The sequence below is a fragment of the Pongo pygmaeus genome, chromosome 3 (genome assembly GCF_028885625.2).
Source record: "Pongo pygmaeus isolate AG05252 chromosome 3, NHGRI_mPonPyg2-v2.0_pri, whole genome shotgun sequence".
NCBI classification, from domain to species: Eukaryota; Metazoa; Chordata; class Mammalia; order Primates; family Hominidae; genus Pongo; species Pongo pygmaeus.
In genome coordinates, this window is record NC_072376.2 from 93,756,667 (window position 1) to 93,778,239 (window position 21,573).

Consider the following 21,573-nt stretch of genomic DNA (forward strand, 5'->3'; position numbering starts at 1 on the left):
AGGGGGAGGAATCGTTTTCCTTCCTGCTCCATGGGCCCCTCCCCCTCTCCTTCCTGGGGTGGAGTCATTTTGACGCTCACTTTGTCTATTCTTAGCGGATTCCTCCTTCATTTTCTTCATTTATGCCTCCTTTTACTTTTCCTCCTCTTTATCATACTCCTTCCCTTCTTTGTGTAAATAGGACTCCTCTGATTCAGTAATTCACTCTAACCTAGCTGAGCCTTTGACTTAACCATAGCTTCTCTGCAGTTTAAATGAGAAGCCATAAGGCCAAGGGAACTTGGTGGGCCAGCCATGCAGAGTGAAACACAGAGGCTGGGTGGCCCTGCCCTGCTGTTGTGGTTGTGCTGGTTGGTTGATTTTTCAAGCTCAGTTTTTCCATCCTGATTCTGTAACAAACGAGCCATATGACATTGGGCCAGTCACTTACACCCTTGACATTACTGGTCCTGTAGCCAGAAATTAGGAGTTGCAGGGGATTGCTGGCAAGATGGCTGAATAGGAACAGCTCCAGTCTGCAGCTCCCAGTGAGATCCACGCAGAAGGCAGGTGATTTCTGCATTTCCAACTGAGGTACCCAGTTCATCTCACTGGGACTGGTTGGACAGTGGGTGCAGCCCACGGAGGGTGAGCCGAAGCACGGTGGGGCATCGCCTCACCCGCGAAGCACAAGGGGTTGGGGAATTTTCTCCTCTACCCAAGGGAAACCATGAGGGACTGAGCCTGAGGAACTCCAGCACAGATACTGTGCTTGTCCCAGTTTTCGCAACCCACAAACCAGGAGATTCCCTCCAGTGCCTACCCTACCAGGGCCCTGGGTTGCAAGCACAAAACTGGGTGGCCATTTGGGCAGGCACCAAACTAGCTACAGGAGTTCTTTTTTTTCATACCCCAGTGGCACCTGGAACACCAGCGAGACAAAACCGTTCACTCCCCTGGAAATGGGTGCTGAAGCCAGGGAGCCAAGTGGTCTGGCTTGGCCGGACCCACCCCCATGGAGCCCAGCAAACTAAGATCCACTGGCTTGAAATTCTTACTGCCAGCACAGCAGCAGTCTGAGATCAACCCAGGACACCCGAGCTTGATGGGAGGAGGGGCATCCACCATTGTTGAGGCTTGAGTAGGCCGTTTTACGCTCACAGTGTAAACAAAGCCACTGGGAAGTTGGAACTGGGCAGAGCCTACTGCAGCTCAGCAAGGCTGCTGTGGCCAGACTGCCAAATTTCCCTTCTCTAGGCAGGGCATCTCTGAAAAAAGGCAGCAGACCCAGTCAGGGACTTATGGATAAAACGCCCGCCTCCCTGGAACAGAGCACCTAGGGAAAGGGGCGGTTGTGGGCGCAGCTTCAGTAGACTTAAACGTCTGCCTGACAGCTCTAAAGAGAGCAGCAGATCTCCCAGCACAGCATTCAAGCTCTGCTAAGGGTCAGACTGCCTCCTCAAGAGGGTCCCTGACCCTCATGTATCCTGACTGGGGGACACCTCCCAGTAGGGGCTGACAGACATCTCCTACAGGAGAGCTCTGGCTGGCATCTGGCAGGTGCCCCTCTGGGACAAAGCTTCTAGAGGAAAGATCAGGCCACAATCTTTGCTGTTCTGCAGCCTCCGCTGTGATACCCAGGTAAACAGGGTCAGGAGTGGACCTCCAGCAAACTCCAGCGGACCAGCAGCAGAGGGGCGTGTCAGAAGGAAAACTAAAAACCAGGAATAGCACGTCCACTGAAAAACCCCATCCGAACATCACCAATGTCAAGGACCAAAGGTAGATAAATCCACAAAGATGAGGAAAAACCAGTGCAAAAAGGCTGAAAATTTCAAAAACCAGAACACCTCTTCTCATCCAAAGGATCACAACTCCTCACCAGCAAGGGAACAAAACTGAATGGAGAATGAATTTGACGAACTGACAGAAGTAGGCTTCAGAAGGTGGACAATAAACTCCTCTGAGCTAAAGGAGCATGGTCTAACCCAGTGCAAGAAAGCCAAGAGCCTGGAGAAATGGTTAGATGAATTGCTAACTAGAATAACCAGTGTAGAGAAAAACATAAATGATGTGATGGAGCTGAAAAACACAGGATGAGAACTTTGTGAAGCATGCACAAGTATCAATAGCCAAATCCATCAAGTGGAAGAAAGGATATCAGAGACTGAAGATCAACTTAATGAAATAAAGAGAGAAGACAAGATTAGATAAAAAAGAATAAAAAGGAACATACAAAGCCTCCAAGAAATATGGGACTATGTGAAAAGACTAAATCTACGTTTGATTGATGTACCTGAAAGTGACGAGGAGAATTGAATCAAGTTGGAAAACACTCTGCAGGATATTATCCAGGAGAACTTTCTCAACCTAGCAAGGCAGGCCAACATTCAAATTCAGGAAATACAGAGAACGCCACAAAGATACTCCTCGAGAAAAGCAACCCCAAGACACATACTTATCAGATTCACCAAGGCTGAAATAAAGGAAAAAATGTTAAGGACAGCCAGAGAGAAAGGTCGGGTTACCCACAAAGGGAAACCCATAGGACTAACAGCAGATCTCTCTGTAGAAACCCTACAAGCCAGAAGAGAGTGGGGACCAATATTCAACATTTTTTTTTTAGACGGAGTCTCGCTCTGTCACCCAGGCTGGAGTGCAGTGGCATGATCTCAGCTCACTGCAGCCTCCACCTCCCAGGTTCAAGCAGTTCTCCTGCCTCAGCCTCCCAGGTAGCTGGGATTACAGGCCTGAGCCACTACACCCAGCTATTTTTTTTTTGTATTTTTAGTAAAGATGGGGTTTCGCTATGTTGGCCAGGCTGGTCTCGAACTCCTGACCCCCAGTGATCCACCCACCTCGGCCTCCCAGAGTGCAGGGATTACAGGCGTGAGCCACTGTGCCCAGCCTCAACATTCTTAAAGAAAATAATTTTCAACTCAGAATTTCACATCCAGCCAAACTAAGCTTCATAAGCGAAGGAGAAATAAAAATCCTCTATAGACAAGCAAATGCTGAGAGATTTTGTCACTCCAGGCCTGCCTTACAAGAGCTCCTGAAGGAAGCACTAAACATGGAAAGGAACAACCAGTACCAGCCACTGCAAAAACATACCAAATTGTAAAGAACACCAATACTGTGAAGAAACTGCAACAGCTAAAGGGCAAAACAACCAGCTAGCATCATAATGACAGGATCAAATTCACACATAACATATTAACCTTAAAGGTAAACAGGCTAAATGCCCCGATTAAAAGACACAGACTGGCAAATTGGAAAAGGAGTCAAGATCCAACAGGGTACTATATTCAGGAGACCCGTCTCACGTGCAGAGACACACACAGGCTCAAAATAAAGGGATGGAGGAAGATCTACCAAGCAAATGGAAAACAAAAAGAAAAAGCAGGAGTTGCAATCCTAATCTCTGATAAAACAGACTTTATACCAACAAAGATCAAAAGAGACAAAGATCAAAAGAGACAAAGAAAGGCATAACGTATTGGTAAACCGATCAATGCAGGGAGAAGAGCTAACTATTCTAAATATATATGCACCCAATACAGGAGCACCCAGATTCATAAAGCAAGTTCTTAGAGACCTACAAAGAGACTTAGACTCCCACACAATAATAGTGGGAGACTTTAACACCCCACTGTCAATATTAGAAAGATCAATGAGACAGAAAATTAACAAGGATATTCAGGACTTGAACTCAGCTTGGACCAAGCGGACCTAATAGAATTTACAGAACTCTCCATCCAAAATCAACAGAATATACATTCTTCTCAGCACCTCATCGCACTTATTCTAGAATTGACCACGTGATTGGAAGTAAAACACTCCTCAGCAAGTCCAAAAGAATGGAAATCATGACAGTCTCTCAGACCACAGTGCAATCAAATAAGAACTCAGGATTAAGAAACTCACTCAAAACTGCACAACCACATGGAAACTGAACAACCTGCTCCTGAATGACTACTGGGTAAATAATGAAATGAAGGCAGAAATAAATAAGTTATTTGAAACCAATGAGAACGAAGACACAATGTACCAGAATCTCTGGGACACACTTAAAGCAGTGTGTAGAGGGAAATTTATAGCAGTAAATGCCCACAAGAGAAAGCAGGAAAGATCTAAAATTGACACCTTAACATCAAAATTAAAAGAACTAGAGACGCAACAGCAAACAAATTCAAAAGCTAGCATAAGACAAGGAATAACTAAAATCAGAACAAAACTGAAGGAGATAGAGACATAAAAAACCCTTCAAAAAATCAATGAATCAGGAGCTGGTTTTTTGAAAAGAGCAACAAAATAGATAAACTGCTAGCCAGACTAATTAAGAAAAAAAGAGAGAAGAATCAAATAGACACGATAAAAAATGATATAGGGGATATCACCACCAATCCCAAAGAAATACAAACCACCATCAGAGAATAATATAAACACCTCTACGCAAATAAACTAGAAAATCTAGAAGAAGTGGATAAATTCCTGGACACATACACCCTCCCAAGTCCAAACCAGGAAGAAGTCGAATCTCTGAATAGACCAATAACAAGTTCTGAAATTGAGGCAGTAATTAATAGCCTACCAACCCAAAAAAGTCCAGGACCAGATGGATTCACAGCCAAATTCTACCAGAGGTACAAAGATGAGCTGGTACCATTCCTTCTTAAGCTATTCCAAACAATAGAAAAAGAAGGAATACTCTCCAACTCATTTTATGAGGCCAGCATTATCCTGATACCAAAACCTGGCAGGACACAACAAAAAAGGAAAATTTTAGGTCGATTTCCCTGATGAACATCGATGTGAATATTCTCAATAAAATACTGGCAAACCAAATCCAGCAGCACATCAAAAAGCTTATCCACCACGATCAAGTTGGCTTAATCCCTGGGATGCAAGGCTGGTTCAGCATATGCAAATTAATAAACATAATCCATCACATAAATAGAACCAATGACAAAAACCAAATGATTATCTCAATAGATGCAGAAAAGGCCTTCGACACCTTCAATACCCCTTCATGCTAAAAACTCTCAATAAACTAGGTATTGATGGAATGTATCTCAAAATAATAAGAGCTGTTTATGACAAACCCACAGCCAGTATCATACTGAATGGGCAAAAGCTGGAAGCATTCCCTTGGAAAACCGGCACAAGACAAGGATGCCCTCTTTCACCACTCCTATTCAACATCGTATTGGAAGTTCTGACCAGGGCAATCAGGCAAGAGAAATAAATAAAGGGTATTCAAATAGGAAGAGAGGAATCAAATTGTCTCTGTTCACAGATGATATGATTGTATGAATGTATATTTAGAAAACCCCATCATCTCAGCCCAAAATCTCTGTAAGCTGATAAGCAACTTCAGCAAAGTCTCAGGATACAAAATCAATGTGCAAAAATCACAAGCATTCCTATACACTAATGACAAATAAAGAGCCAAATCATGAGTGAACTCACATTCACAATTGCTACTAGGAGATTAAAATGCCTAGGAATACAGCTTACAAGGGATGTGAAGGACCTCTTCAAGGACAACTACAAACCACTGCTCAAGGAAATCAGAGAGGACACAAACAAATGGAAAAATATTCCATGTTTATGGATAGGAAGAATTAATATCGTGAAAATGGCCATACTGCCCAAATCAATTTATAGATTCAATGCTATCCCCATCAAGCTACCATTGACTTTCTTCATAGAATTGGAAAAACCTACTTTAATCTTCATATGGAACCAAAAAAGAGCCCGGATAACCAAGACAATCCTGGGCAAGAAGAACAAAGCTGGAGGCATCATGCTACCTCACTTTAAACTATACTACAAGGCTACAGTAACCAAAACAGCATGATACTGGTACCAAAACAGATATATAGACCAATGGAACAGAACAGAGGCCTCAGAAATAACACTACACATCTACAACCATCTGATCTTTGACAAATGTGACACAAACAAGCAATGGGGAAAAGATTTCCTATTTAATAAATGGTGTTGGGAAAACTGGCTAGTCATATGCAGAAAACTGAAACTGGACCCCTTCCTTACACCTTACACAAAAGTCAACTGAAGATGGATCAAAGACTTAAACATAAGACCTAGGACCATAAAAATCCTAGAAGAAAACCTGGGCAATACCATTCAGGACATAGGCATGGGCAAAGACTTCATGCCTACAACACCAAAAGGAAGGCAACAAAAGCCAAAATTGACAAATGGGATCCAGTTAAACTAAAGAGCTTCTGCACAGCAAAAGAAACTATCATCAGAGTAAACAGGCAACATACAGAATGGGAGAAAATTTTTGCAATCTATCCATCTGACAAAGGGATAATATCCAGAATCTACAAAGAGCTTAAACAAATTTACAAGAAAAAAAACAACCCCATCAAAAAGTGGGCAAAGAATATGAACAGACACGTCTCAAAAAAAGACGTTTATGCAGCCAACAGACATATGAAAAAATGCTCATCATCACTGGTCATTAGAGGAATGCAAAGCAAAACCACAATGAGATACCATCTCATGCCAGTTAGAATGGCAACTATTAAAAAGTTAGGAAACAACAGATGCTGGAGAGGATGTGGAGAAATAGGAATGCTTTTACACTGTTGGTGGGAGTGTAAATTAGTTCAACCATTGTGGAAGATAGTGTGGCGATTCCTCAGGGATCTAGAACTAGAAATACCATTTGACCCAGCAATCCCATTACTGGGTATATACCCAAAGGATTATAAATCATTCTACTATAAAGACACATACACGTGTATGTGTACTACGGCACCCTTCACAATAGCAAAGACTTGGAACCAACCCAAATGCCCATCAACGTTAGACTGGATAAAGAAAATGTGGCACATATACACCATGGAATACTATGCAGCCATAAAAAAGGATAAATTCATGTCCTTTACAAGGACATGGATGAAGCTGGAAACCATTGTTCTCAGCAAACTAACCCAAGAACAGAAAACCAAAACCACATTTTCTCACTCATAAGTGGGAGTTGAACAATGAGAACACACGGACATACGGAGGGGAACATCACACACCCGGGCCTGTTGTGGGGTGGGGGGCTAGGGGAGGGATACCATTAGGAGAAATACCTAATTTAGATGACAGGTTAATGTGTGCAGCAAACCACCATGGCACATGTATACCTATGTAACAAACCTGCATGTTCTGCACATGTACCCCAGAACTTAAAGTATAATAATAAAAAAGACATTAAGAGTTGGAGAAAATCAGGATTTCTTAATGAGAATATCTGACATATCCTTTGTAACCTCTGGATATGGACACCAGATCAGAAGATTTTGCCCAGTTTTACTTTCTAAGGTATCCCCCAACAAAGAAGTTTGTTTATTTTAGATTCTTAAGATGTAAAATGGATACCATGATAATATTAATGCAATGCTTTCCAAATAGCATTCCCACCCCTTATTTTGGCAGAGCTCTCTGGGTTTCTTCTAGCTTTCTGTATGCAGAGTATTAAATAAAGAGACAGATCTGGAGCTAGGCATCCTGACCCCTAATCCTATCTCTCTCACAGAGCCACCTATAAAGCCTTAGAAAAGGCACTGATGGACTCCGGACCAGCTTACTCATCTGAAAAATAGCATTATGGTTAATCAAAGTAACGTTTTCATAGGGTGTTGAGAAGACTAAAAGAGATCACACATGAAATGAGTTTGAAATAATGTCCCTTAGAGAAGCCTTCCCTGACCTCCCTATTTAAAATTGCAGTCACCCCTCACTCCATATAACCCTTCCCTGCTTTCTTGTTGTTGTTTCTTCCATAGGACGTATTGCCATTTAACATACTATATATTTTAATTATTATTGCTTCTCCCCTCTCACTAGAATATAAGTTCCATAACAGCAGGGAATGTTGCTGTTGTCATTGTAGTTGTTGTTTTCCTGCTGTATTTCCAACGTCCAGAACAATGTCTGACACATAAGAAGCACTTAGTAAATATATGTTGGTTGAATAAATGAATGCTTAGCACATAATAAGTACTCAATAACGAATTGCTGTTATTATCATGTCTGAATTATTTTCTATCATGAAACAAATTTCCTTTCTCTATTCCCCAGTTTCTTTCTGATCTTTTTACTCCATTGGCTCAACTCCTATCTGTAAATGTCAGTAAGCTCAATAATGCCAATCAAATTGATGCAAATCTGCTAAGTAGTATCTCAGTCCGGTATTAAAAAACAGCCACCTGTATTTAGAATTTCTGCTATATGGCAGGCTCTGTGCTAAGCATTATTTTTTTCTTTTCCAGTCCTCTTGTAGCTCAGATGCATAAAATCAGAGCAATCATCATGACCAATCCATGTCCAGTCCTCTTTCTTTTATTTTAGTTCCTTTCATTCCCCATCTAAAATTCCAGATTTTGTCACACAGTATTTAGTGTGAACTTTTCAATCCACCTTTCATGAACAATGATGGTATTGTCTTATGTGAGTACACATGAGTGTATTTACATAAATGTTATTGTGCAATCTGTCTCATTCTGTTTCTCGTTTTCCCCGCAACTTAGACTTTTGATCATCTATCCATGTTGATATATGTTGGTGTTGCTCACTGTTTATCCATTGTTGAGTGTTTCACCATATCTGTGTAACTCTGTTAATAGCTCCCTGTTAGCAGGGAGCTATTTTTTATTCACAGTATTATCAATCCTCACCAAAACTCTGAGAGATAAGTACTATTATTTCCATTTCTGAGAGGAAGAAATGAGGCTTGGGAAAGTAAGTCACCAGCCAAGGACACTCAGCTGGAGAAGCCATGAATTAAACCTGTGTATCTCTGTTTAATCCTCTTGCCCTCCCAATTCATAAAATTCATTCCATTACTGTGGGACTTATGAAATAATGTTTAAAACTACTAGATATGTGTATTTAAATTAAACTAGAAGCCAGTTTTTTTCGCAAAGCAATGTTATTTGTCTCAAAGACACAAGTTTAGTTTTCTTCATAGACATGAGTTTAATACTAGTATTTGTGATTTACAATTTCCTTAAAACACTTGAACCTTCCATGAAAATCTCACAAGCATGTTTGTCTTCAGATATTTAAAATTTATCATTTTAAAGAAGAATGAGACACCAGAACATTAGATAGGATTAAAAAGGGAATTATATAAGGGAATGGATTATGGCTTCAATGTAAGAAAAACATTAAACCTGTCTATAGCAGAATGGTATCCTTTTTCAGCATTGAATTCCCGCTCTGTGTATCTTAAAGAGCCTTGTGAAATGGCCATGTAACTCCCCAAAACACTCCCACATTTTCTCTTTCATTTATTTTCTCAATGTCACTCTGGACTATGGAGATGAGCAGTTCAAGGATATGTAATCTTAACCTCAGATTGTAAATGGAAGGAAAGAACGGGATTGATCACACCACCTATCAACAGTCAATCTGGACCCCAGCCTAGGCCTTCTCACTTTCAAAGCTGAAACCCACAAACCATTTTTCATAAGTCTAATGTACACGGCCTCTCTTGTATTATGACAAAAGATTATGGGGTCTTAGGCCAATTAGACCAACCCAGCTCCACACTTTAGAGAAATCCCTTATTTTCCCCTTGCTATTTAAGTATGCTTTTCCTTGACTTCCCTTTCCTCATCGTCTGAGGGCCTAGAGCAAAAGGAGAAGGAAGCTGCTTGGCGTGCTTTGGTTTCATGCCCTCTTCCTGCCACTAGTCTGAGTAAAAGGAAGGCTGTCCATGGGTCAGACTTTTTTTTTTTTTTCTGAATAAGTTGGTCTTATTAAGAATTAAGAACAGGCTTATCTAAGTCAGATTCTGGTAGCCTTTAATGTTAAGTCTGATTATTTTACTAGAAGATCTTTCTGGTTTTGACTAATTGCCAATCTATGTCTAGCACATTGAGTAGGAAGGGACAAGGGAGAAAATGAGTAATAGAATAATAAAATTAATAGGGGACCATATTGGAACTTCAGAGTAATTTTTAAAAGTGTGTGTATATGTTTAGCATCAACCTCTGTACATACATAGCCCTGAAATCTGATGGGAAGAATGACCACAGCAGGACACAAAGACTTCCATATTCAAGATCCTGAGTCCCTGTCTACTGCCATCAATCCCAATATAACTATAAAATGAATTCTGACACTTAGAAGGAATTTGTGTGATGAAACAAATGACTGGGTCAGCCTTCGAATGGTCATTTCAATAATAATTTCCAACATTTGTTATAGTTTACAGTGTTCTATTCACATCCATTATCTCATTTAGGGAGAACATGGGGTCTGTGAGGGTCATTCAGTTCTGACAGTGGTCATTATAGAAGACATACACTTTCCTCTTCTGGTATCACTAAAAATATTATAGATAGCCATCCATTTAAACTTGCTAAGAAGATACTCCTAAACAGAAGAGAACTGGCTGAAAAAGATAACTTCAGGAGGTCTAGTGAACATATCCAAGTGATTCTTCATCACTGTCACTTTTTATCTCCCAGACCCTAAAGTTGTAGGAAAGAATGTGACAACCACATGGGAAATCCCACAACAGACAGTAGGTTTTCAAGTCTCCTAAAAAGTTGTAAAAAACTACTATATCTTCATTTATAGACAAGAACTGTTGAAAGGCAACTTTACTGTTTTTTCTTAAATAAGCATTATTTTACTCACTTGCCAATATTTATTTACTCTTACAAAGTAATTATTTGCAACACCCTCAGAAATAATATTGAGAATGAGAAGTAATATAACTTGGCCTGATCACAAGGTCATGAGACAGTCATCCTCTTCACTGATTATATAATACATAGTAACTTACCTTCCCTGTACCGACAAAGAAACATTTAATAATCTTAAACATGCATTATTTTGATTAGACATTTTACTGTTTTGAGTAGAAATTCAAATATGTTTAACATGAATCTATTTAGATAAATATTATTCATCCAAAAAATCTTTATAGTAAATATACATATATTTTTCTATGTGTAATTTCTCTCTCTAGCAGTTTTTGGTTTCTTCTGAATGAGTTGGTCTTGTAACGAATTAAGAACAGGTTTTCCTAAGTCAGATTCTTGTAGCCTTTAATGTTAACTCTGGTTATTTTGCTAGAAGATCCCCTTGGTTTAGACTAATCATCTAGCACATTGAGTAGGAAGGGACAAGGGAGAAAATGAGTAATACAATAATAAAATTTTAGAGTTGGGCAAAGTATTAACGATCATCTCTTTTCATCTTTCCCTATCCCTGTGCCACCAACCAAGGCATTTTTGAACAAGGAAACTGAGTCCCAGAGAGATTAAATGATCTCTCCTAGGCCAACAAGATAATAGCAAAGTTATACTAGTCAAAGAGCACAGATAATCCCAGGACTTCAAATCCTACATGATTTTACTTCCTAATAATCCCTGCAGGGGTAGAGCTATAGAGCTACTTTGACATTATAGAAGCTTAATTTGTTTTCAAATATTGATGACAACTATTCTCTATTAAATATATCTTGATAAAATAAAGTCTCCAGATATTAATTTTATTAGAATTTTCTAAATGATGCTAATGCTATTTATTATTTAATATTCAAGGTAGTAAAATAGTAAGCTCTTTAATGGCTTTATCATTAAAGTAACCACATTAAAGTAACTATTAATTATACTTCATGAAGTAAATTCAAGAAATTATGCCAATCAAAAAAGCTTCTCTAATTAGCATTTACTATTGTCACCATGAAAGCATGTACCTAAGATATTTTCTATTTTGTATAATAAAATAATTTTCACAAGACTATTAGAGCATTTCCCTGAAGTCTTTGTGTGATTTCTAAATGATTCTGTGAAGTTTAAATTTGTAAAATGTCTAAACATTCATTTTGACACACAGATGATTTCAGTAGTAAAGCCAGAATTTCTGTGCAAAAATATTTAGATATTGTTATGGAAAAGCATAATGCTGAATCTAATTTCTGCACAAAAATAAAAGGAAACATTATGTAATTTAATTGTATTTCACTAGAGACAGAGGATGGCTATCTCTGGGAATGGGAATTGGACTTCAATTTTACCTGTAGTGTTTGAATTCTTTCCTAAAGAACAACATAAAGCTATGACAAAACGTTCTTTATTATCATTTGTGTGTCATAGGTAGATGGGTGTTTATACTTTTTTATTTTGTAAATTTCTTCAAAAAAATTAAAGAATTTTATAATTAAAATTGGATATTTTCATGTACCTGTACTACATAACCTTAAACTTCTATATTTAAAGCTTATATTTTAAGGCAATATATACTGGTAATGTTATGCTTTGCCTTTTTACTCTCATTGATTATTCACATTTATAAAGTATAACTGTCAATCAGTAGTCCAGAGAATTTTATTTGGCTTCACTGTACAAGATTATACTCTATGTATGTGATACAAAGTATGTTAAAGAATGTTATGCATCTCACACAGCCTATCAAATTAGCCCCCTTTTGTTTTTTGATGTGATTGTGTGTGTCTCCTCTAAAACAGTGATGTACATTGTGACACATAGTTAACACACAAATGAGCTTTGATTCGTGACTGAAACCTGCTTTAAAGTCAATTCTCCCACAGGCTAACACCATTAGCACGTGATTAATATTGCCAGGGCCTGGAATTAACCAGTGATAATTTTAGAATCTACAATTATCCACACAATTGTCTCCAAATAGCTGTCTCTGAAGAGTGGTCAAGAACTAAAGTGAAATGGAGGTTGAATGTAAGGATATGTCTTCTTATTAGGTGGATGATCCATTTACTTCAGGTCTGTCATGACAGTCAAGGAGTGTGTTTGGAAATGTATTTGGGAAAGGAGACAGGGTAGAAGAATATGACTGTTGTTTGAAGTGGAGTTTGGAAAGTGTTGAAGAGATGAGGCATTTTCTGACCTAGACTATTGCTCAATAATTTAAAAGAGATTATCTCCTAAGTATGTAAGGAAAGAAGTCTAAGAAAGACTAATGTATGAATTTAACACCTCTCACAGCAAGAAATTCATAGCCAAGGGCAAAATAAAATATCTTAGTCTGGATAAAATTCCGTAGATAAATACAACGTGTGTCTTTAGTCTGTTTGTAGTTTTTTTTTTAAGAGCTCACAACAAACTCTTGAATGCCCTGCCTTCTTAAGTTAAAAAGTCAAACACCAGCTGTTTACAAAAGGCAATCATGAATCCAAATTTCTAAATTCAAAAATACTAAGAAGTTTTATTTTTCTCCAAAATAGTTGAACTAAGACATACTTTTGAAAACATCACTAAATAGATACAGTTTTGGTTAGTCCTGTTCTTGCTCTTGCATTAAGGCTAATGGAAGATACATTGCCATCCTTTGATTCAGAACACACAACAACAATAACAAAATGAACATGAATTTTGCTCCGTGTCTTTCCATAGGTGAGAAGAAAAAGCATATATCCTGCCAGAATAAACCCTTCCAAGTTTATCACAATGACAAACCTGAGGCACATCTCACTTGACAAGGTACCTAGTAGACTTCATACATGAATACAGGAGTTTTGGGATCCTTTCTTAATTCCTTTTTCCTTCCTTCCTTCCATCCTTCTCTTTTAAGGTCTGCAAACTACATAGTGGTAGAAATTTTTCACTTCAAATTTAAGAGTAACAACCCATGCTTCAAGGAGGCAATGTTTGAACCTGTTAAACAATTCTTTTAGGAAGAAACAACCAGCATACTGAAATGAGTCATTTGCACAAAGGCTAGCAGAACTCATTCCAGAGCACACAGAGGGAGGGAGGAAATGCAAAACAGGACAACCTGTTGAGAGCAAACAGTGGAAGGGACTCATTGTCTCACCTGGGGAGAAAGAGCCTCTGGCGGATATTTCAAAGAGACTCTAGTCAGTGTAGGAACAAATACAGGAACCTGTCATACTGGCTTTGCTGTGGGAGAAGCTAACATTTCAGATTCTTGGTGTTCTCAACTGTAAAATGAGGGGATTAGGCTGGTTCCATCTGGATACCTTAACAGCCAAGAGGCTTGCAGAGGCCCAGAAGTGATAGACTTGATGTAACCACACTGATATTAGGGATTGTGGTCGTATCTTTTCTCTGAAGCTCAATATCTGCATTATGCTAATCTTTATGATGCCCAAAAGATCCCCTGGGGATCTGCTTTGACTTTTCCCTAAGGCTCCGGCCTGTACTAAAGGCAGTGCCTGCAATTAAATGGACCATGGCATAATAATACCTCCACTCTGGGTCTGATTTAAACAGACTTGAGATTCACCTTCAGTGATGGAAGTTCTACTTCTGGAGTAATAATTTATCCGGCAGGTGCCATGGTGGTTTGCTGCACCTATCAACCCATCATCTACATTAGATACTTCTCCTAATGCTATCCTTCCCCTAGCCCCCCACCCCATGACAGGCCCCGGTGTGTGATGTTCCCCTCCCTGGGTCAATGTGTTCTCATTGTTCAACTCCCACTTAAGAGTGAGAACATGCGGTGTTTGGTTTTCTGTTCTTGTGTTAGTTTGCTGAGAACAATAGTTTCTAGCTTCATCCATGTCCCTGCAAAGGACATGAACTCATCCTTCTTTATGGCTGCATAGTATTCCATGGTGTATATGTGCCACATTTTCTTTATCCAGTCTATCATTGATGGGGATTTGGGTTGGTTCCAAGTCTTTACTATTGTGAATAGTGCTGCAATAAAAATACATTGCATGTGTCTTTCTTTATAGTAGAATGATTTATAATCCTTTGGGTATATACCCAGTAATGGGATTGCTAGGTCAAATGGTATTTCTGGTTCTAGATCTTTGAGGAATCGCCACACTATCTTCCACAATGGTTGAACTAATTTACACTCCCACCAACAGTGTAAAGGCGTTTCTATTTCACCACATCCTCTCCAGCATCTGTTGTTTCCTGACTTTTTGATGATCACCCTTCTAACTGGCATGAGCTGGTATCTCACTGTGGTTTTGATTTGCATTTCTCTAAATGGTGTTGGGAAAACTGGCTAGCCATGTGCAGAAAACTGAAACTGGACCCCTTCCTTACACCTTATACAAAAATTAACTCAAGATAGATTAAAGACTTAAACGTAAGACCTAAAACCATAAAAACCCTAGAAGAAAACCTAGGCATACAATTCAGGACATAGGCATGGGCAAAGACTTCATGACTAAAACACCAAAAGCAATGGCAACAAAAGCCAAAATTGACAAATGAGATCTAATTAAACTGAAGAGCTTCTGCACAGCAAAAGAAATTATCATCAGAATGAACAGGTAACCTATAGAATGGGAGAAAATTTTTACAATCTATCCATCTGACAAAGGGCTAATATCCAGAATCTACAAAGAACTTAAAACAAATATACAAGAAAAAAACAGAAAAACCCATCAAAAAGTGGGCAAAGGATGTGAACAGACACTTCTCAAAAGAAGACATTTATGTGGCCAACAAACAAGAAAAAAAGCTCCTCATCATTGGTCATTAGAGAAATGCAAATCAAAACCACAAGGAAATAGAATATAAATTATAATAGGATAATTAGAATAAAAAGTACACACTAACAAAAATTTTGTGTAAACCCTAATGCTCACAACAATACTTGATATCTCGTAGATGCTCAATATCAATTGAATAAATAAATGAGACAAAATATGTTGCATTTTTAAATCTACTACCTACCTCCCCAAAACTCACTTTCCAGAATTATTCCCTTTCTTTCTTCCTTTCTCTCTTCCTTTCCTTTTCCTTCCTTCCTTTCCTTTTCCTTCCTTCCTTCCTTCCTTCCTCTCTCTCTCTCTCTCTCTTTCTTTCTTTCCTTTTTGAGACACGGTTTCACTCTGTTCCCCAGGCTATAGTGCAGTGACACCATCATGGCTCACTACAAGTCTGACCTCCCTGGGCTCAGGGAATCCTCCCACCTCAGCCTCCTGAGTATCTGGGACTATAGGCATGTGCCACCACACCCAGCTAATTTTTGTATTTTTTGGTATAGACAGGATTTGGCCATGTTACCCAGGCCGGTCTCAAGCTCCTGTGCTCAAGGGATCTGCCTGCCTCAGCCTACCAAGGTGCTGGGACTACAGCCATGAGTCACCACACCTGACCTTATTCCCCTGTTTTTCAACTAGCCTATCCATAAAGAAAATTGAGTTATAGAACCCATGGGCCATGGAACACCCATAAGTTTCAGGCTAGGGGTATTCTGGGCTAATCTGTGCTTATGGCTCAAAAAGAAACTTTGAAAGCCCTTTCCTTTGTTCTGTGCCCATTTATTGGCTGCTAAAGATGTTAGGTGCCCTGCTCCGCTACCTAAGAAGAGATATATCTCACTGTTTTAAGCCTTCAGCCTTATGATGACCTGCCTCTAAAGGTGGGTTTTAGAGTGACTCATTTTAAAAAGGCACAGAGGTAAAGTCTAACAAACTCATAATTTACATTAGGAAATCTCTCACCTCCCCCAAGCCAGGTCCCCCATATGATTTTCTCATTTTTGATCATGATATTTTTATTCTCCTGGCCACACAGGCATGAAACTTCAGAGTCAGCTTGGCCTCCTCTCTCAAGCTTCTTGCCTATATCCAGCTAGTGGCTATATCCTCTTATTTTGTACCCCCCAAAGTCTCCTACTTTCTTTTGCCATTTCTGGTCCCATTGGATTTGGAGATTAGAGAAATGACCACCTACTTGATTACCACATCCCACCACACACACAGACTCACATATAATATACTGCTCTACTAGACTACCACTGATATGTGCTATGTCAAGAGCATAATTGCTCATTGGCTCCCAAACTGACATGGGTTTGCTATATTTATGAAATCAAGATTCTTAACCAAACTTTCCAATCTTATCTCTTATTTACGGTTTTTTTTTTTGTTTTTTTTTTTTTTTTTGAGACGGTGTTTCACTCCTGTTGCCCAGGCTGGAGTGCAATGGCACAATCTCAGCTCACTGTAATCTCCACCTCCTGTGTTCAAGTGATTCTCCTGCCTCAGCCTCCCAAGTAGCAGGGATTACAGGCATGCGCCACCATGCCTAGCTAATTGTTTTGTATTTAGTAGAGACGGGGTTTCACCATGTTGGTCAGGCTGGTCTCAAACTCCTGACCTCAGGTAATCTACCCACCTTGGCCTCCCAAAGTGCTGGGATTGCAGGTGTGAGCCACAGTGTCTGGCCTCTCTTATTTACACTTCTATATACACAGTAATTCAATTGAGTGGACTGTGTGTCTTTGGGGGAAAAAGATCCTAAGTTTTCCCATGTCTATGACTTTCTTTGTACTATTCCACTTATCTGGAATGAACTTGCATAGTCCCAAAACAGATTACTAATAACTATTTCTGCCTAAGTTTTAGAAACCCTTTGAAAATATCCTAATTTTAAGTTCCTAGAGTGAAAATTTAATACCTAGCACAGCCTTAATAAATAAATCATAATGACCATGATACTGATGACTTAACACTAATAAACACATAGTTTTGAATACTAGTTAAGTTCCATTAGTTCCATTGTAGCTTTTAGGGATTCAAAGCCATAGTCCCTGATGCCAAGTTGATACTTAATGGTTGCTTCAAGTGACTGGGGGATCCAGCATTGGCAATCACTTTGAACATCAGGGGTTTTTCCTGTATAAGCAGGAATTATTTATAGCCATACAAATTAAATTTCAGGGAAGGTGGGGTGGGTAGGGAATGACTAACATTATTGAGCACTATATGTATGTATATTTTATTTATATATATATGCCAGGGATTGTGCTAAGTACTTTCCACATATATTTATGTCATCTGCATAACAATCCCTATTCAGCACCTAGGAGTATCTCTATCTTCACAGAAGAGAAACCTGAAGCTCAGAAAAAGTGTTTATAAATTGCTTAAGAACAAATATCTAATAAATTACAAAGCCAAGATTTTGACTCAGCTGGGCCTGATTCCAAAGATTATGTTCTTTATATGACAAGGAGGACACAGTCTATGGAGCAGACACATAAATAATTAGGTGAATTTGCATTGTAATAAGTGCTGTAACTGAAGTAAATCCAAAGCAAATGGGCTTTCCATTACCTCAGTGCTTATGTTGCAGTTTAGGGTGGAAGCAAAGCTGCATAATGATCAAGATCACCCACAATGGAAACAGGAAGAACTTGGTTCAAATCTAGCTCAGTGTGAACTTGAACAAGTGGTTCAATCATTCCAAGCTTCAGTTTTCTTATTCATAAGATTAAAATAATCAAGCTTATTTTAAAAATAAAATTAAATCATGCATATAATGTCATTAGCACATTATCTGGAACATAGAACTTAAGAAATTGTAGTTAATGAAACATAATTATCATCACTATTCAGTAGCCTCTTTCATCTTTAATACCTCGGCCTCTTCCAAACTCCTTTAAAAAGTGTGCCTATATTTGCTTATCTATATGTATGATTTCATTTTGTGTTGTTGAAGAACCATTTGAAAGTTGCAGACACCCATAAAAATACTTTAGTGTGAATCTTTTAAAAATAAGGACGTTCTTGGCAGGGCACAGTGGCTCACGCCTGTAATCCCAGCACTTTGGGAGGCTGAGGTGGGTGGATCATGAGATCAGGAGTTTGAGACCAGCCTGGCCAACATGGTGAAACCCCATCTCTACTAAAAATACAAGTTAGCTGGGTGTGGTGGCAGGCACCTGTAATCCCAGCTACTCGGAAGGCTGAGGCAAGAGAATCGCTTGAACCCAGGAGGTGGAGGTTGCAGTGAGCCGAGATCACACCACTGCACTCCAGCCTGGTTGACAGAGCAAGACTCCATCTTGAAAAAAAATATATAAATAAGGACATTATTTTGTATAGATAATGATATAATTGTCACCTAAAAAAAAGCAACAATATCCCCTAATATCCCTAATATGATCTAATTTCTAGTACATATTTAAATTTCCTAAATTGTCCCCAAGGACATTTTGAACCAGGATATACTCAAGGTTCATGTGTTACATTTGGTTGGTGTTTCTTTATTCTCTTTTAATTTTTATCAGTTCTTACCTCACTTCCAACCTTTTCTTGCTTTTCTTGACATTGTCTTTTTTGAAGAAGCCAGGCCATTTGGCTTAGTACCAATTTCTGAACTTGTTTGATATTTTTCCTCAAAGTGTCATTTAACTTGTTCTTCTATCCTCTCTGTTATCTATACCTTGGAATGCAGGTCTTATGCCTCTATTCCTTTTAAGTGAAACATTGTGGCAAGAATGTTTCCAAGTCAATGCTATGTAGTTCATATTACTTCACATCAAAATTTCCATGACCACTTCCTCTTCAAAATATTGTGTGGTTTCCTAGCTATCTCTGAGGTCTGGCTAGACTAGTGGTTTCAACTCTGTCTTCACTTAGAAATCACTGGGGAGTTTTAAAAAAATATTTGTTCCTGAGTTATACCCCTAGAAATTCTTGACTTGGACAAAGGGATTGGTATTTTTGTAAAGCTCCCCAGGTGATTTTCATGTGTTAACTGGGGTAAAAAGGAACTGGTTTAGAATATAAGCTCTGAAAAGCAAGGGGTACACCTTTCTTATTTACTACTACATATTCTCAGGGTTGAGCAGATGGCTTGGCTCATAATTACTACTCAATATTACATGCTGAATTAATTAATTATTAGTTAATTAACATTCAGCTTACAGGCAACCTCATCTTCTTCCTTTCATAATCTGACTTTTCTTTTTTTTACTACATGGTGTACTATGAAACCAACAGGTTAATTTTATAGCATCTTTAGAGAAATCACAATAGGCCACTACTTTGCAAATTTCTGAAAACTACATATCAATGGGAAAAGAATCATTTTCAAACTTCTGAGAAAGGAAAAATGAGCAAACAATCATTTAGCTATAGTGTTACATTAGTTATGCTGCAGACAATTCACTCTCTGTTTTTCTTTTCACATTACCAGTTCTTCCAGTTCTTATTTTAATGACTGGTAGAATGAATCCAAAATTACTTAAGGTGAAAGAAAGATCAGGAGTTTGTCTTGGTTGTAACTGCTGTTGTTTTAAAGATACTGAGCAAATTTTAACCATGTGGAGGAATGCTATAGAAAGAGAAGGATTTGGGGTATAGTTATACTTCTATTTGTTTGAATTCGACTTTGGCCAAATCCTAAGAACAGAATGAAAAAAGGTGTATGACTCATACGTGATTGCCACAATTCTATACGTGTAGCTTCAAATAAAAAGGAGTCAAGAATGAGTACCTTCTTGAAAAAAAAAAAAGATAACCATAGCAAATTTAGGAAATGATGACTATACACATATTTACTGTACTGTTACTAAGTGAAAATCATTAATAATCCAATAGAAAATCAGAAAAAGACACAAACATACTGTTTGTACCTGAAAAGGCTTTTATACTGGTTAAAAAAGGTCACTCTCACTCATAATAGCAAAATTATAAATTAAAACTAATTCTGAGATCTTTTCCTTTAACTCATAAGATTTCCTTTAACTCTTAAGAAAACCTACCATAGTGGAGGAATAGAAATGCATATATGTTTTGATCAAATAATACCAACTGAGGAAAATTATTATATAGATACCTTCCACTCATTATGTGAAATAATACATAAAGAACATTACTCATTCCATTATGAGAAAAGATTAGAAGCAACTAAATATCCATCATTAGTGAATTCGATGAATAAATTGTATTTATTTAATAAATAAAATGTAATAACAGAATCAAACACTTTGCAGTATAACAGGAAACCACAGGGACACTACGTATTGATATGCAATGCTAATATATTGTTTAGTGAAAGAATATATAGAATCATTATGTAGAGTATCTTACAATATATATAAAAGAGGGAGACCAGGTATAATGACTCACATCTGTAATCCCAACATTTTGGGAGGCTGAAGCAGGAGGATCACTTGAGACCAGGAGTTAGAGAACAGCCTGGGCAACATAGAAAGAAAAAAATGTTTTAAAAAATTAACTGGATGTGGTGGTGCATGCCTGTAGTCCCAGCTACTCAGGAGGCTAAGGTGGGAGAATCACTTGAGCCCAGGTCTTACTCTGGGAGGCAGAACAAGACCCTGTTTTTGTTTGTTTGTTTGTTTCTTTGTTTTATAAAAGGAAACAAGAAGGAATATATATTTGTACTGTAATATTTTATACATGAAAAATTGGGGGTCAGATAAATAAGGAACTGGTAAGTAGTTAGCTATTTAGGGGAGGGGATGGGAACTTGGTGGGTGTAAGACAGTGGGTGGGAGAAACAGGAAGGAAACTTTTCACAAGACACTTTGTCATATTTTATTGTGTTCGAACTGCATAAATATAGCACATATTCAAAAATCTAAAGATTTTGGAAAATCCCTATCAAAAGTCATGGGAAATGTATGTTTTTGAGTAGAAAGTATCCCAGTCTTATATCCCTTATTCTTGCTGTGGAGTTTCAGAATCAATTCTATTACTTACCAGTTTCGCTAAAAATGAAACTGAAACTCTGCATACTTCTCATATACTTAGTCCTGAAAATGGACTCAGGGAGAAAACTCAGAAAAAAAACCTTCTCATGATAATTTTCAATATTGATTTTT

At 38.3% G+C, this 21,573-nt stretch overlaps 1 protein-coding gene across 2 annotated transcripts in view; it reads right to left on the reverse strand.

Moving 5' to 3' along the window:
• RASGEF1B (RasGEF domain family member 1B) overlaps positions 1-21,573 on the reverse strand; it is a 616,825-nt gene that overhangs the window by 46,055 nt on the left and 549,197 nt on the right. The window lies entirely within an intron of this gene.